Here is a 16205-nt window from a genome sequence, read left to right as displayed (position 1 = left end):
CTAAAACAAATGAAATTTTCACCCCCAGCCCCAAAGTAAATTATGACAAAAATACAAAACATATTGCCCAGCCCTTCTCTCAGGATACCTTTCATCAGGGAAGATACTTCTAGTCCTTTTTAAGGTTCTCCTCAGATGACTGCAGCTTTCTTAAGGGACTGATGGAAGTGCATTTCTTTTCTGCTGTCTTATTCTTGGTTAAATGTTCTCTACCGTGTGTGATCTCTTCTTTGTGTATAAAAATCAATATTTCACTGAAGATTTGTCTTCTTCCTTCCTTTCCCCATGGCAGCATCCCATTTTGATACCTTTTTTTGTGTTTTGGTTTACTGTTTGGGTTTTGTTTTGTTTGCCCTAAAATTTCCCACATTTTAAAATCAATCAAAGGATCCTAATGTTTTTTCAGTTGCCTGTTTTGGGGCAGGATCACTCACCCCCATCTGTATAATTCAATTTTAATTATGCAGATGTACAATTAACTACTCCCAGGTTGGTGCAGGATGAACTAATCAACAGGCTAAAGCAGATTTCTTTTGCAGAACTGCATCAACAGAACAGGTAAAGCCGTAATTCCTAAGATACAAGTGAAATTAGTGTCCTCAGTCATATCTGGGTCTATGAGTTTGTTATGGCTTTTTGTTTGTTCACTTCAAAAAAGTCACATATGATACACTTCTGCCTTAAATAATGTGTTTCTTTTTGCTTAGCCTCCCATCACGGATGGACTAGGGTATTTGCACAGTCCCTACACTTGTACATCAACTATTCATTATCTGGATTGGTTTATCCTATTCATTAGATAGCTTGCCAAGTGCACGGCCTTCTTTAAATTAGATATTTTTGAAGAGAGTGCAGACAGCTTGGTGACACTATGCAAATGATATTCATTTCAAATGCATTGATAAACGCCTTTTCGCTTTTTTTTTTTTAACTGAAATGCTGTATTTCTATATAGGTTGATATCTACATGTTAATAGAGTTTGTTTTTCTGTACCGTTGAACTAGAAACTCCAGTTTTTCATAAGTGTGCAGTAAAATGACAGTAATCTGCTGCTGAATAAAACTGCTTTTTGCAACTACCGTTTCTACATTTTGTAATCCCTGTGTAATCTCTGTTAAGCAAGAGCTCATTCTTTAATATATATGCCACAAATGAGGTAAAAGGCTCCAAATCTGTTATTCATGTAGTCCACATCAGACTACTAGTTATTTTATTAGAACATATAATAGATCTACCCTGACACTGTAACTCCTGTTGCAGTTACCAGAAATAGCCCCAGAGCATCAGCCAAATGTTATATGATACAGCATCACTGAGAACTATGTTCCTGCTCTACACAAATTTCAGAAAAAAAGCTCCAGAGAAAAGCCATCCCTTCTTGGCAAGGAAGCAGAGACTGAAAGCTTCTGAAGTACTTAATGTTTCACATGTTTTTTGGAAAAAAAAACCCCACACCTAGGTAATTATTATGGCATTTACTTGTAAAATTGATGCAGGAGCTAAAATATCGCTAGAAATGGAGCTCACTGCAGCATGGAAGCTCACCACTTCCAGTAGGTAGCTGTCAGTGGTCAGACAGCAGCCACAGACTCTTTTCAGGGTAACCCGTGATACTATAAGGAGGCAAATGTTGCTCCATATCATGTAAATTGTCAATGTCCAGGAGACTATGGATGGTGTTGGAAGATGCAGTCCCCAGAGTGTTCAGGTGATGGCACTGCATCTGAAACTCAAGCCTGTTTCCTGCCTAGAGAAGGGCACTGGGAGCATCACCAAAGGCTCTGTACTGAAATGGCAGAGTCAGATCCTTTTCACAAGAACCCAGTTCCTTCCTTTTGGCTTGATGTGACCAAAGTACCTTTCTTCTTTATTTACTCTAGTGCTACCTCATAGTTCTCCTTCAAAGGAGACTAAACACGGGCTCTTCAGTGAGGCAACTGCTGAAGACCATGCAAATGCACAGAGGAATGAGCAGCTCAGCTGTACCGGCAGATGCGAGTTTGCCTTTGTAACATATCAGACAAAGGCTCTACCAGAGTCCTGCCAGCGTTCAAATGGAAAAGGGCTGTGATGCTGTGAATCCGGACAAGGCGGGAGCAGAGAACAGGCAGGCGGGCCAGTCCAATAGACATCAAATTAAGATGACAGTCCCACACATACTACTGAAAAATACCTCCAGCAAAATCAGCTCACTGACCCTACCCCCTCTTCTCCAGAGAGCTATGTCACCCACTGTCAGCTCAGCAACAGCTCCTCGACCTTCTGCCTATTCAGGCTCTGACCAGACAGTTTTAGCTTTTACGGAGCAGCTACAAGTTTGTCTAATCCTAATGGTTATTTGTTCTGGCTCTTCTTGCCCTGTCTCTCCCCATTACTAATTTACAAGAAGGCACAGGATTTACTTGCCAGCGCACAAGTAAAAAGCTAGTCCTCAGAGACCTCACAGACCAGCTATTCTGTTCTAAAGGAGGATGTGCGGAAGCTAGGCACATCAAGATGAATTAAGAGATTTAAAGCCTCTGCCTGGTTAAGCCCTGTATGCTTATTCATCCTCCCAATCTGTAATGGCAGGATGATGGCTAGATAGAACAACATACAACTTATGCTGACCTATTGCTGTGTTTTAAAAGAGATTTTTATATGATTTCTTTTTTAACGCATGAAAATTGAGCAATGAAGGGTTAACAGCACACAGATTCCAGACGTAATCATAACACTTTCTTCTCACAATGGCATAAATTGTATTCTGTGTCTATTTTCAATTTGCAGAACAAACACAGGATATCCCGGAAAAATCAATATTTTCTCAGTGATTGTGGTTGTCCTCAGCTTGCCTCCAGGTAACAGAATAAAAGGTTTTAAAGCACTGTCAATTAGCAGAATTGATAGCAAGTGCTTTTGATCAGGTACCCTGTTTGGAAAGCAATGACACTGGGAATTCCCAGTTTGTAAATGAGGTCTGTTGCCTTTATAGTGACTTACCATATAATGGACTGTAAAAGGCCAATTTTACTGGAGCAGAACTACACAGCCTTTCACAAGTCTGGCCTACTGCTGCATATTTCTTCTTTTCTCTTAAGAATCTGCTATAGGATATAATATGTACTAGAAAACTTTAATGCTCTACCCATGAAATTAGAGAGATTTTATTCAAATACAGAATCTGAAAAAAAAATACATCTTCCTTTATGGTTTTTCTTTCAAATGCTATCATCGATAACTATCGTTTGCACTGTATTGTAGTCACAAATACTGAGACAGATGCTGGTAACATTTCTGCCCACTCCAGCCTAGACCACGCCACTTCATTAGAGTGCTGAGAATTTGCTGGCTTCAGAGAGGCCAAAGCATGTATTCTCAAGGGACTGAAAGGAAAATGTTCCAGAAATGCCAAGCTGGAACTTGGCACCATGGTCACTCAGCAAATGAATGGCACTGTACATAATAAACAAGCAGAGAGAGGGAGCTTAAATTCTAAATACCCTCTTGAGAAAAGATAGAAAACAGTTCCTAGGAACAGTGAACAAAAGCTGTCAGAAAACTAAGATCACTGATTTTTGTCATGAATGACTTATGATTATGGCTATGTGGTTGGAATGGGAATGGAAGAATCTGCAGTACAAAGCACTGCATTCTCTAATCTCGTGTGAGACTTCTTTTACACTCATTAGATAAAGCACAGTGTCACATTTGTTAAATCTGTTGGGCTCAAATATTGTATTTTATACATTAATCCAATTATCTTCCTGTTTCACTACATCTTTAGATGACATTAATATATCATCAATTAAGAAATGCTTTTCTATTTCCATGTATATCTGTGTAGAAGAAAATATGGTTTGGAATAGCCATTAATTTTCAATTTAAATGAATGATCTGCTTCAAAATGAAACTGACCATGTGGCAATTTTATTTCCACACCTCATATTTTTATTATGTGACACACTAATACTAAAAAAATAGAAAATATCTGGCACAGAACTCAGGCTGCCAACTGGCTACCTGACAAAAGAACAGATTAAGCAAGGTAGCAGGATCTCTGATCCAGCAGATGAACAAGCTGTATTCTGCCTTCTGCATATCAGATCTGAAGGGAGTCTGCTGTGACCCGCATGCACTTTAGTTCTACACAGTGCAGCACTCAGTATATTCACCAATCTGTTACCACACCCCATACCCTCAATACCTTTCACAGTCACCATCCATTACCAGTTCAGGGTTTCATAATGCACTCTTGAGAAAGCTTTCAAAACCTTATTCTGCGCTGAAACAGGAATCAGCCTCCTTGGAGACGAAAATATAGCCTTGTTCTTTACCTCAGCAGGGCTTTAATCCACATCCAGTCCCATTCTCTTAAAATACAACCAAAGATTAACAGAAGGTGGAAAATGAACCTTCAAGCTCACCAAATAAGCATCTTCAATTTTAAATACTAACACTAAACCACCACTGTGCAAAGTCACATTCTACCTCTCTTCTCTTTTCCTGGTCTTTTGCAGCTTTCCTTTACAGTCCTTGACTTTCTGATTTGGGGACCTGAACTACACCCTCCACCAGAGGAATATGAGTCTAAGTTTGTGTTCTGCTATTTCTTGCACTTACTTGCTGCTTGAAAGAAATCCAATTGTGCAGCTAGGCCCAGATCCAGGAAAACACATAAGCACGTGATTTACATATATGAATAGTACCATTGTGAAGGGTGCAGGCTCTTTCCCAATATTTGCCATCAGTCTTTTCATTGCTATTGCTTCTTTGTTTCCTATTACTGCATGTAACATTTATGTTTGTTCCAAGATTTTCCTGTAAATTCAAAATGAGGTATAGGCTCTCCAGGACTGAGAGGAGAGGACTCTCAGAACAGCTGAGACATAAACCATACATACAACTGTGTTTAAAATGAGATGTCAGAAAGTTCTCAGCACTGCTTTTCATCTCAACCAATTAAGATGTATCAGAACAACTGTTGGCTGGCTTGTTTGTTCAGCCTGAACCTTTAGGAAGATCATCCTGGTAGCTCATTTAGTTAGGGAAATATCACTGCAGAAGCAGCAGTGAAGGTTTATGAGTTACAACACAGTTGCAATGTTAAGCACTAAATACTCTAAAAACAACCTAATTAAAAATAAATAGTGTGGATTCAATCATGTTGTGAACCTATAAATATTCTTTCACCTATAAACACTGCTGTATATTAAAAGGAGAGACATCAACATGTTTCAAACACTCCCATAAGCAAAATAAACACTTAGGGATAAGTATTATCTGAAACCAGTCATTAACGTGAATTCTCCTGGAAACAATTTCATATAATCAAGTCATTTTAATTGTTCTACTTTAGGCTTAGGAATTCCTGTAAGAGATTCCCACATATTGAATCAGACATTTAAAAATGTTGATGGGATATTTACTCTAAAATGCCAGACATGAACTCTTTGCAGATGCATCTGACACGGTGCAGCTTCACACTGAACAGTTTGAGTCCTGTGGTCAGTATTGCAGAAATATCGATGATGGTCAAATACTCTTCATCATTAACTTTCATAAACTCTAATGGGAGCTAACAGCGTGTCTCAGGGAGGTGTTCAAAATCTTGCAAAGTCAAAGTCCCGATAGACCTATCACATAGCAGACACCTCAGCTTTCTGAGATCAAAATCAGAAAAAAAAGTTGAAAGTTGAAAGAGCAATTGAAAAAAAAATCTGCATTGAAATAGTGACATGTAACACATGCAATGTCATCAATCTGGTTCTCAGAGAAAGGGATAATGGTTTTGGTGAGAAATTCTGCCTCAGCAGTGCATACAAGGTCAAGAGCAAGAAGCTGATCTTACTGTAAAAGTGCGTTCAATGCTGTTGTCCTAGTAAAATTAACTCCTAGTTGCTCAAAATCTGACAAAGCAAAAACCCCTTGAATTCAATATTCTTGAGGTGTTTTAAAAAAAACAATCAGCTTTTGTGTTAAAGCCTATTCTAGTTGAATCTTAAATCAGCCAATGTTATAGTGCTCACAACTTAATAAATGTTTCCAGACAACAGAAAAAAAATAGCAAAAAGTAAACAATTCAAATATGCTAAAGAAGAACAAACTGATACAAAAATAAAACCTCCTCCTGTATGGAGCTCCTCATTTCCAAGCAACGTTAACTCCTTTAATGTTTCATGCATAAAGAGGAAGTACAGAGTCTCACAAAACAAGGGGCAGTGTTTTTCAGCGTTTTTGGCTGTGATATGTTCACAAAGGATCCTTTTGTTTCTTTTGAACACTTCAGCAGACAATTGCTTCCAATTTTTAGTCAACCCAGGAAAACCACCACAGAGTCTTCAAAGACTTCATAAAATCACTGAGGCAGACTCTGAAAGTCTCCCTGTGCTATACATAACTCTGTCATGTGTGTCGGTGGTTAACTGTTTCCCTATAACCTTCCCTCTTGTGTGGCTTGCATATTCGAGCGTGGAGGCTGCATTTTGTGCCTTGTGATACTTATATTTTTTACTGCTCCAGCAAACTAGAGGTGCTGAAATTGCAGTTTGTGCCAGCCAAGAGCAGTTGCTGACTGTAGTGAACTCCTCCTGGGCCAGCCAAAGTCCAAGAGTGTTCTCCAGTATTTTTCTGATTGTCAGTGAGCTCTGCCATCAGATCTAACCCATCACCGGAAAACCCTTCTTCCTCTCTATACCCTAGTAATACATGCTCTCCGCCTGGATGGGACAGCCCTTTGGATAAATGCATAACACACAGGCACTTGCTCTAATGTCCCTGATGCCCCGGTTTATAGGTGTGATGGCTTTAGAAGCACCACCACACCAGAGTTCTGGGTGTAGAACGCCTTCTTATTACCCAGCTACTTCAGAATCACTCTTACCACAAAACAAGTTAGAGACGCACACAAGAGTATCTTTCTACCTACATCTCTCTTTCATGGTATATTTGAATAGTTGCAAATTTTCCTGACAAAAGGACCTCCCTTTCAGTGACACACACATCTCAGGTTAACAGTCATTGAAGAGTGTCTTATCATGCTGAAGAATGATGCCCTCTATAAGCTACCTCCCATTTAAAATCTTGCCAGGAGTCATAAAACATGTTATTTTTTTCGCTCCTTATCAACTGTGTCAGCTGACCATTTCCACTTTGTTAAAATAAGCACTGTTTCACTCCCTTGCAGTTGAAAAATACCTCTTTGCTAGATGAGGTCCTATGCTTGGCTGGCTAATTAAAAGCTTGTACTAGGTTTGGGTGGGAAGGTTTTGGTAGCAGCGGGGGCTACAAGAGTGGCTTCTGTGAGAAGCTGCTAGAAGCTTCCCCCATGTCCGATAGAGCCAATGCCAGCTGGCTTCAAGACAGACCCACCGCTGGCCAAGGCCAAGCCAATCAGCAACAGTGGCAGTGCCTCAGTGAGAACATAGTTAAAAAGGGGAAAAAAATGTGCTGCACAACAGCAACGGAAGAGAGTAGTGAGAGTATGTGAGAGAAACAACTCTGCAGACAGGTCAGTAAAGAAGGAGGGGGAGGACGTGCTCCAGGCACCAGAGCAGACATTTCCCTGCAGCCCATGGTGAAGACCATGGTGAGGCAGGCTGTGCCCCTGCAGTCCATGGAGGTCCACAGTGGAGCAGACATCCACCTGCAGCCTGTGGAGGACCCCACGCCAGAGCAGTTGGATGCCCAAAGGAGGCTGTGACCCTGTGGGAAGCCCATGCTGGAACAGGACGTGTGGACCCATGGAGAAAGGAGCCCACACTGGAGCAGGTTAGCTGGCAGGACTTGTGACCCTGCCGGGGTCCCACGCTGGAGCAGTCTGTTCCTGAAGGACTGCACCCCGTGGAAGGAATCCACGCTGGAGAAGTTTGTGGAGGACTGTCTCCCATGGGAGGGACCCCACACTGCATCAGGGGAAGAGTGTGAGGAGTCCTCCCTCTGAGGAGGAAGGAGCAGCAGAGACAACGTGTGATGAACTGATCGTAACCCCTTTAATGTAACTGCACCACTGGGGGGGGGGTGTGTGTGGAGAAAATTGGGAGGGATGTTGAGCCCGGGAAGAAGGGAAGAGCGGAGGGAAGGTGTTTTAAGATTTGGTTTTATTTCTCATTACCCTTCTCTGGTTTGACTGGTAATAAATTAAATTCATTTCCCCAAGTCAGTCTGTTTTGCCCATGACAGTAACTGGTGAGTGATCTCTCGCTGTCTTCATCTCAACCCACAAGCCTTTAGTTATATTTTCTTTCCCCAGTCCAGCTGAGGAGGGGGAGTGATAGAGTGGCTTTGGTGGGCACCTGGCGTCCAGCCAGGGTCAACTCACCAAGCAGCTCCTTCTGTCAACAAGGGGTAAAATTCTTCCCTTGTCCCTGTTGATGACTTGCTGCATGTTTCAGTTTAAAGCATTTCCCGCCTGACCTTCATGGTCCATATTGCACATTTGTAAGGTTGTATTAAAAAAAACTCCAAAGTGGCTTATTACTAGCTCTATACTGCAACCATTATAATAATGTCACCACTTTGGGCTGACGGTTTGGTATGATCTTCCCCATCTTCCTTCTTCAAAGCATCCTGCAAACTGACTACACTACTATGTCAGGAAGGCATTCTTCAGGAGGCTGGTTTAAAATTTTACTTCCTTTCCCAAACTGCTTGTGGTCTTACTCAACTTAATGCACTTTGAAAAGGAGTTAAGCTATGCTAATTATGGAATAAGAATACTCACATATGGAGTTACTCAGGAATAGTCATTCTTGAATAACATCATATAACCAAGCCTGGGACATATTTTTAAGGTTTTATTTTACAATCATGACAAGCAGGGGTTTGGGAGGTTTTTTGAAATTTATTTTTGCTTTCCAACTTTTAAAATTTGAACAAAAATTTTGTGGCACAAAAATTGGTTCAGAAAAACTGTTTAGAAAGTGCACAAATATTTTTATCTCTGAGTCCTATCCTGAATTTCAGAAAAGATACCCATTGCAATGCAACTAGGAACACAGAATCATTATCCACATTCCTAAGAGCAGAAAAAGTGATATAATTTTAATTATTTCAGGAAGTATCAATTCAGCACACAATGGAAGTAAGATGCTGGTCCCTGATGTTAGCTTGGTGACTCAGGCACCAGGGCAGGATTTCCTTCTCTCCATAAATTCTTTAATTGGAGTGGATGATGAGGCATCTCTTCCCTCTCCTTTGGACTCAGTACAGGCCTCTATGGAAAGACACAACTGCTTTGGGAAACAGACAATGGAAAATCTTTTTGACAAAGTACAAAAGGCCAACAAACAGTGGAGCCAAATCCATTCCTGACATCCCTGATGAATTTCAGTGGCACCATGGCACAGATTATTATAGCCCATGTGCTAGATGCTCTGCTACAAATTAAAAGCATTGGAGTAACTTTGCAGACCTGATTCACAGAAACAGCCAGCAGTTAGGACATCTGGCTATGGGTTAATGTTCCACTTCTAGGAAAATGTTGCTAACTTTTTTCTTAGGAAGACAGTTGGCTCTTGAGCCATGCTCCCTCCTTCCCTGGCCCTTCAGAAAATCTGAATGCGTGTCTAAGGAACAAAATTATATTGTTGCAGCAATATTGCATATAGTTATTGTTTCTGGGAAAATGGGAAAGATGATAGCATAAATTATGTATCCTTTTTACCCCGGTATGTACACAGAGAGTAGGATAGGGTAGAGAGCAGGACAGGCATCTTAGGAAGCGGTAAGGAGCACTGAAACGATTTGAACATATGTTTAGCGTCTCCTTATAAGAAATGTTTATTAAAGGTACAAAGTCTTTTAACTTCCACACATTAATACTCCAGTGATGAACTAACTAAAACCAAGGAGGAAAAGCTGCACATGCAAGTGCATGCATGCACACGTACACACACACCCCCATATATACAAGGGGCATAGTTCTGAGGGAGGATGGCACACACTTGCTGTAAGAGCTGCCATTACCTACAACCCGCTGCAGTGCTGTCCTTGCTGGGAACTGATGCAGCAGCCAACCTACCACCTCAGGAACCACTGAACTGTCATTTTGCCAAGGAGTCTGAAGCGTTTTAAGGAGAGGTTCTGCTGCTGTTCAGGTGCTGCTGTTCTCTTGGGTTCAGAAGAGTCAAGAATTCACACACACACACATACAATGAGGCCACCCAACAGAGACTACACAATCATCTCCTTGAGATGATCAGAGGTATCTGTATTAAAGACACCTTGTAGCTTAGTGTACTAAAATATGGAAATGTATGCATTCCAGTGAGATCTTGTATTGAAACTTGGCAATTAAAAAGGGGGGGCGACTCTTGTAAGACACATTTACAAACTGATTCGCTCCACGTTAGTTTTGTTCTAAAGTTAGCAATACTGTCTGGAAACAGTATTAAAATTATTTCAGTAAGAAATTACATAGCACTCTCAAAGATTTATCAGATGCTGCTACAACCACAAAGTACAGAAGATATATACATAATATTCAGGGTCCTGAAGTCATAATCCTAACGATAAATCTTTCTGTGAATTCCTGAGAAAGCCTAATTTTAGCCAGCTCGCCAATAAAAAAGAGATAAAGAGAGAGCAAAGTAGAAGATATAATAACAGACCCATGCACAGTTTTACATCACTACTATTACAAGTACACAGAGGGATTAGACTGCATGGGATTTCAAGCAGAAGAGGATCTCCACAATATTGTTCTCCTCAAGCCCCATTAGGAATTAATGATGCCTCAAGCAGTATTAACTCTTGCAAATTTCTTTCTACTGCTGCTGCTACATGACTATGGCAACATCGTGGCTTCTGCCCAGCATGTGCTATTAGGGGAAGGGATCTGCAACAGAAACAGAGAGGCACCGATTCCTCGGGGACATCTTACTGATCTGCACATCACTCGACTCCATTAACCACATATCTGGGATTCCCACACTTTAACATTCCCACGGAGTGCTCCATCTTCCCTAAAGCTCTGAGAGGACAGCAAATGTCAGCTGAGCCTCCCGAAAACTCCTGCTTTGTTTCCCTTCCTGTGGGATGTTGTTTCTGGGGTACTATGTTACACGTCTTTGCATACACCTTTAATTGAGCCTACATTCATTTTGTCAGCAAAATATTAGGTTTATCAGAATAAATGGGTGAGAAAACTTTGCAGAATTAATGGAAGCACTCAACCTTTTCTAATTATACACTGCATTAAACTTTTATGAGAGAAACCATACACAAATGCTTTGCTTTGAGTGTATTCTCAGAGCAGCTAATTTAGTTTGGTCAGTTGAACTGAACAGGCAAATAGAAGCTTAACCCAACAGAGTAAAAATATCCATGCAAGGATGGAATCCCACATTAATCTCTGAGCAGTACAAAAACAAAGACAAAAGCCCATTGCTGGCTCCAAGGGGTAATAAAGAACATGCTGCTGTATCATAAAAACTCCACCCTAATTCTAAAGCAAAAGGTTGTTCTAAGTCACTATTTCTAAGCATACATGTTTGTCTTCCGATCATTTTATTTATCTTCCTTTGATACATCAGCTGATGCTGAATTTTATTTATATTACTCAATTTATTTCTGCAGCTCCAACTCAGATGCATGTCCCTGCTGTGCAGTACAAACGTACCTAATAAAACACCAGCTCTGTTTCAGAAAGCAGAGAACTTGAGGGCTAAACAGACAAGGCAAGAAAATCGGCAGGGAAAAAGAAGACTCAGAACACCCATTTCACATTGTGCCATTGAGGCACAAGGCTATAATCTTGCACTGGTAAACAGCACCAATGTTTTGTCACTGAGATCCATAGGGATAGGGTTGCATTTCATATACTGCACCCAGAAGGACATGGAACAACCATGGCAGAAGGGAGGACTGAGCCCCAGTCTGTTGCACACCATTCAGAGATGCTGACACTCTTTCTTTGATAGTTTGCCAGCACAAAATGCTTTTATATATAGCATAAACACACACATTACATATACGGTCTATATGTAGTATGGAATATAACATACTATTTACAACATAGTGTAAGCCCAACCACCTCAGAGCCAGTGGTGTTGATGCCTGCTTGGTATTTATTAGAAAAACAGCATGTGGCTCTGCCTAGTAATTTGTAAGTACCGATACCTGCTGGTTGACTTTTGAGAAAGAGACAATTTGCCGTTGCTGATTTGTGACAGATGCTGGTAGGATGGTGGGTGGGCAGCCACCCCTCCAGGTCTGTGATTTCACCTTCTGAGAAATAGGAAGCGTGTGCACTACAAGAGAATGTGGGCTAAGCTGACCTGACAGCCATCCTCAAATCCAGTACTTAGAGTAAGTGGCTTTGAAGTCAAGGGGTGTCCTGCTTTACCAGCAGCCATTGTCATGTTGGGCAGATCCTTTCACAAGTTTCCCCATTTGGTAGTTATTGGAGAAAGACAGCAATTGCAAGTGTATAATAAAGACTAGACCCAGATGGAAACCAGAACTTTGTCTAACAAAAGATGGTGATATTTCAAGTTGGGAAGACCTTCAACATTTTCAAAATTCTACACAAGGACAATCTCTTAAAAGTGAATAAAAACCAAACAAGATTAATTTCTGCTCCATCAGAATCTCTTGATTCAATTTTAGGGTTCTTTGGTTGGGGTTCTTGTGGGGGGTTTTTTTGTTTGTTTTTGTTTCTTTAATAAAAGCTAATAAAGCAATTGAAGTAGATACATCATTTCAAACAACAACAAAAAACCCCAACAAAACTCATTATTCTAAATATGCTAAAACTTAGTCAAAGGTTTTGTTTGTTTGCTTTTTTTTCTCCCAAAATTAACATAAACAAAACTTCTCTTTCAAAGCCTTCAAAGTCAGTATCATCCCTGACATCTTGCCAACCAGCTCCAATAAAAATACCTACTGTTGTGTAATTCTTTGAGAATCACAAATAGGAGATGATATATATATATGTAGTGAATAATAATAATAATTAATATTGCAGATAATAGATTTTATACTTTTTTGGGCTAAGCTATATATTCATAGCTATAAAACACAAACTCCAGCAATACTAGGCTGATGTCTCTTGTGTGAGGTGATTGACAGAACGAGCTGGTTACACTAAACACCGCATTTAGTCCTGCTAGTCTGAAACAAGATCTTTCATGACATGTTGTCTTGAGTTTCCTTTGTGATTCCTACTGAATATTTCTGTGGAAAACATTAATTTTTTGTTAGCTTCAATGTATATATTGCAGCAATAATTTTAAGGGATATATACTGAACCTTCAAATAGTATTTTGGAATAACTTATATAGGCTTATATTCCTAGAAGTCACAGATTGAAAGTGGATATACAATTCCGTGATTCTGTAATATATTTCTAAAAAGATATACAAATTATCACAGGGAAATGTGGTAGTCAGTGCAGAAATTATTTAAAGAGGATCTTTAGCTGTAGCGTGCAGAAACTCGGTCTCAACGGTCTCACTGTCTTTTGCTTCATTAATATTCTATCTTTTACTCACCGATAATGATGGAAACTGGCCTCAAAATGAAAAGAGCTGCTTCCTTATTGCAAACTTGCTGGTATTAGGCACAGTCTGAATACAGTTTTGCTGCAGCACACGTAATTCTGCTGAGGGCAAACAAACGATGCCACTTAGTGATTCTTTGCTGCAAAAGTTTGTCAACTAGCTTTGGCAGCTTCTCTGTATGGCTTAAGACTGCTGGCTGTGCAATATCTAAATAAGCAAGCTGTTTTCTTGTTCTGTGCCCTGCAGAAAAGGCCTTTGCCTGATTTGCCTATGTGCTCAAGCTCTGTAGCATATAGTCTTTCACACTTCATAGTTACTGTCTCCTGCAGAAGCTGTGACTACAGATACATGCTAACCTTGCTCAGGAAGAAAGGCAATACTTGACCAGCTGATAAAGTATGAATTTCAACATCTTCATGACCAATTCAGATATTTCCAACACTACCTGAACACACAAGCACTCAGCTTGAGTGTCATAGCTCTATTGGAGTGAAGTACAGAGCACTGAACCGGAATTTAGAAAACCCGAGCTTTGTAACTAGTCCAGCAAAGAGACTAAACTTCTCTGTATTTGGAGTGATCATCCATAAAACAGGAAAAAGATGATCTTTCAATGAAAAGTGTCATGTAAAAGCAGACGTAGTACTATTATCATACCTACTATTGAGATGATTTTGCAGTTCTTTTACTAACCAGAGTTAGGACCAAGCAACAAAGTTTGAATCCTAATGCTCAATTTGCAGGTCAAATTTTGCCTGCCTAATATCACGTCTTAAAATATCCTGATCTCAGGCTTTATGTGTGCAAGGTAACAAGCACACCATTCCTTTTCTTTCAAGGCTGGTAACATTTTCTTTTCAGATTAAAACATTAGCTATTGTTTATTTATTGTTTATTTATTATTATTTATTGTTAGCTAGCATTTTTGTTGGATTTGCTCTTCAGAAATCACCAATGAGTCCAGAACAAGGGTAGGGAACATCACCCCAAGAGAAAAATTTCTGAGGAGGTATGAATTCCTAAAAGAGAAGCACAGAAAGTCAAGACTCTCTGGTTTTTTATCTTTGCTAGTCAAATAGACATAGCAAAACACAAGAGGTACATCACTCTGTGACCTGAGATTATGCATATAATTCAGTGCCTTTATCTGCTAGATTTTCTCCTATAGCTGAGGCACATAGCATCCAGGGACAAACAAGTGTCATCTCATCACACAGAAAGCACCTCGGATATTAATACAGGTTCTGCCTGCATCAATACAGCTAAATTTTATCCCAATTTCACATGTTGATATAATTAGAGACCGAATGGGCAAACTTTGAAACAAAATCAATCCATCAAACACAAGAGTTTTCATTAAATCCAGAGGGTACAATAGCACTAACAGTGGAAATCTCTGTTTCAACCACAGGAAAAAAATGTGATTTTCCTCTATATCCAAGTTTTCTAGTTCTGAGTCAATAAAATCTATTTTGATATACATAAAAGAATTACATAAATAAGTGTTATTTAAGGAATACTTGTACACTTTTAACATTTGTAACTGCAGTCCAGTCCTGAAGAACTTGCCAATGCCAGGAATCAGGATTTAGAAGAGAACAAAATGTACTTTGTAGAGGAATTAGTCATAAAAGCAGATGAACTTGTTCTGAGGAGGGTTTTAGTATGTGCCCTTTGAAAATTATATGCCCCACCATTTACAGCTACAGTGAGTCAGAGATGAGAACTGGGCAAGGCAGACTCCTCAGAGAGAAAAAATGACTCACCAGAATTTGCTTAGGCTGAATTCCCTGGTCCTAGCTTCCTTAGAATAAGAAAAAACACTATGAAAGACATGGGGGTGGTCAGATGAAGAAACATTTGCCCCAGTGGGGATACTTTTTCCTAGCCCCTCATGATCTGCCTTAGTTGATAACTTCTTCATATGTGGAATTATAAAATGAAGAATTCTGATCTCACTGAAGGAGCAAGTACTTACAGGGGACGGTAGCAATAATTCAAATGCAAGGAAAGAAAATACAGACAAAATGAAGGACAAAATTCACTGACAAAATTAGTGATTACTTGATGGTCTTAGAGATGGCCTAACTTAGAGAGAACAGTGTTTCATATGTGCTCACTATTTATAATTATCAGTGTTTTATTCTGTGTGTGATCCCCTCTTTTCAGAAAGGCCAGAATCCCCCTTGCTCTGCTGCAATCACAGATGGCCAAGGCTGGTCCTATGTTTCTGTCCCCAACTCTGCAGAGATTACATGCAAAAGCTAATTCAGCTTGGAATCGTAATGTGTCTTTCCAGAGACACACTCAGGGACAAGAGTGGTTTCCAAACACTCAAACATAAGGCAAGAGTCCTTAGCATGGACTCAGCAGAATCACAGAGTACAACTGGCAATGGAATAATATGAAGAGGACCATCATCATACACTACTCTGTGGAGCAATGTATACTAATCTCTGTAAAAAGAATACCTAAAACATTTGCTCAAGAAGGAGCTCTGGCACAGTTGGGTAGGAAGCTTGCTGGAGAGACTGACGCCTAGGTGGGTCCTTGGCTAAGACTTGCGTTGAACAGAGTCAAGCTGTCTCTGACGTGCCAGAGCTGTCACTGAGACAGCACAAGGGCCACCTACCATAGCAAAACGAAAAGGTTCGCTCCTTCCCAGGTAACCCCTCAGGGCAAACCGGACCATTCACATCCCAAGTGGATTTAACCAGTCACCA

The sequence above is a fragment of the Numenius arquata genome, chromosome 5 (assembly GCF_964106895.1).
Source record: "Numenius arquata chromosome 5, bNumArq3.hap1.1, whole genome shotgun sequence".
In the NCBI taxonomy this organism is placed as follows: Eukaryota; Metazoa; Chordata; class Aves; order Charadriiformes; family Scolopacidae; genus Numenius; species Numenius arquata.
Note: the sequence above shows the minus strand (reverse complement) of the source record.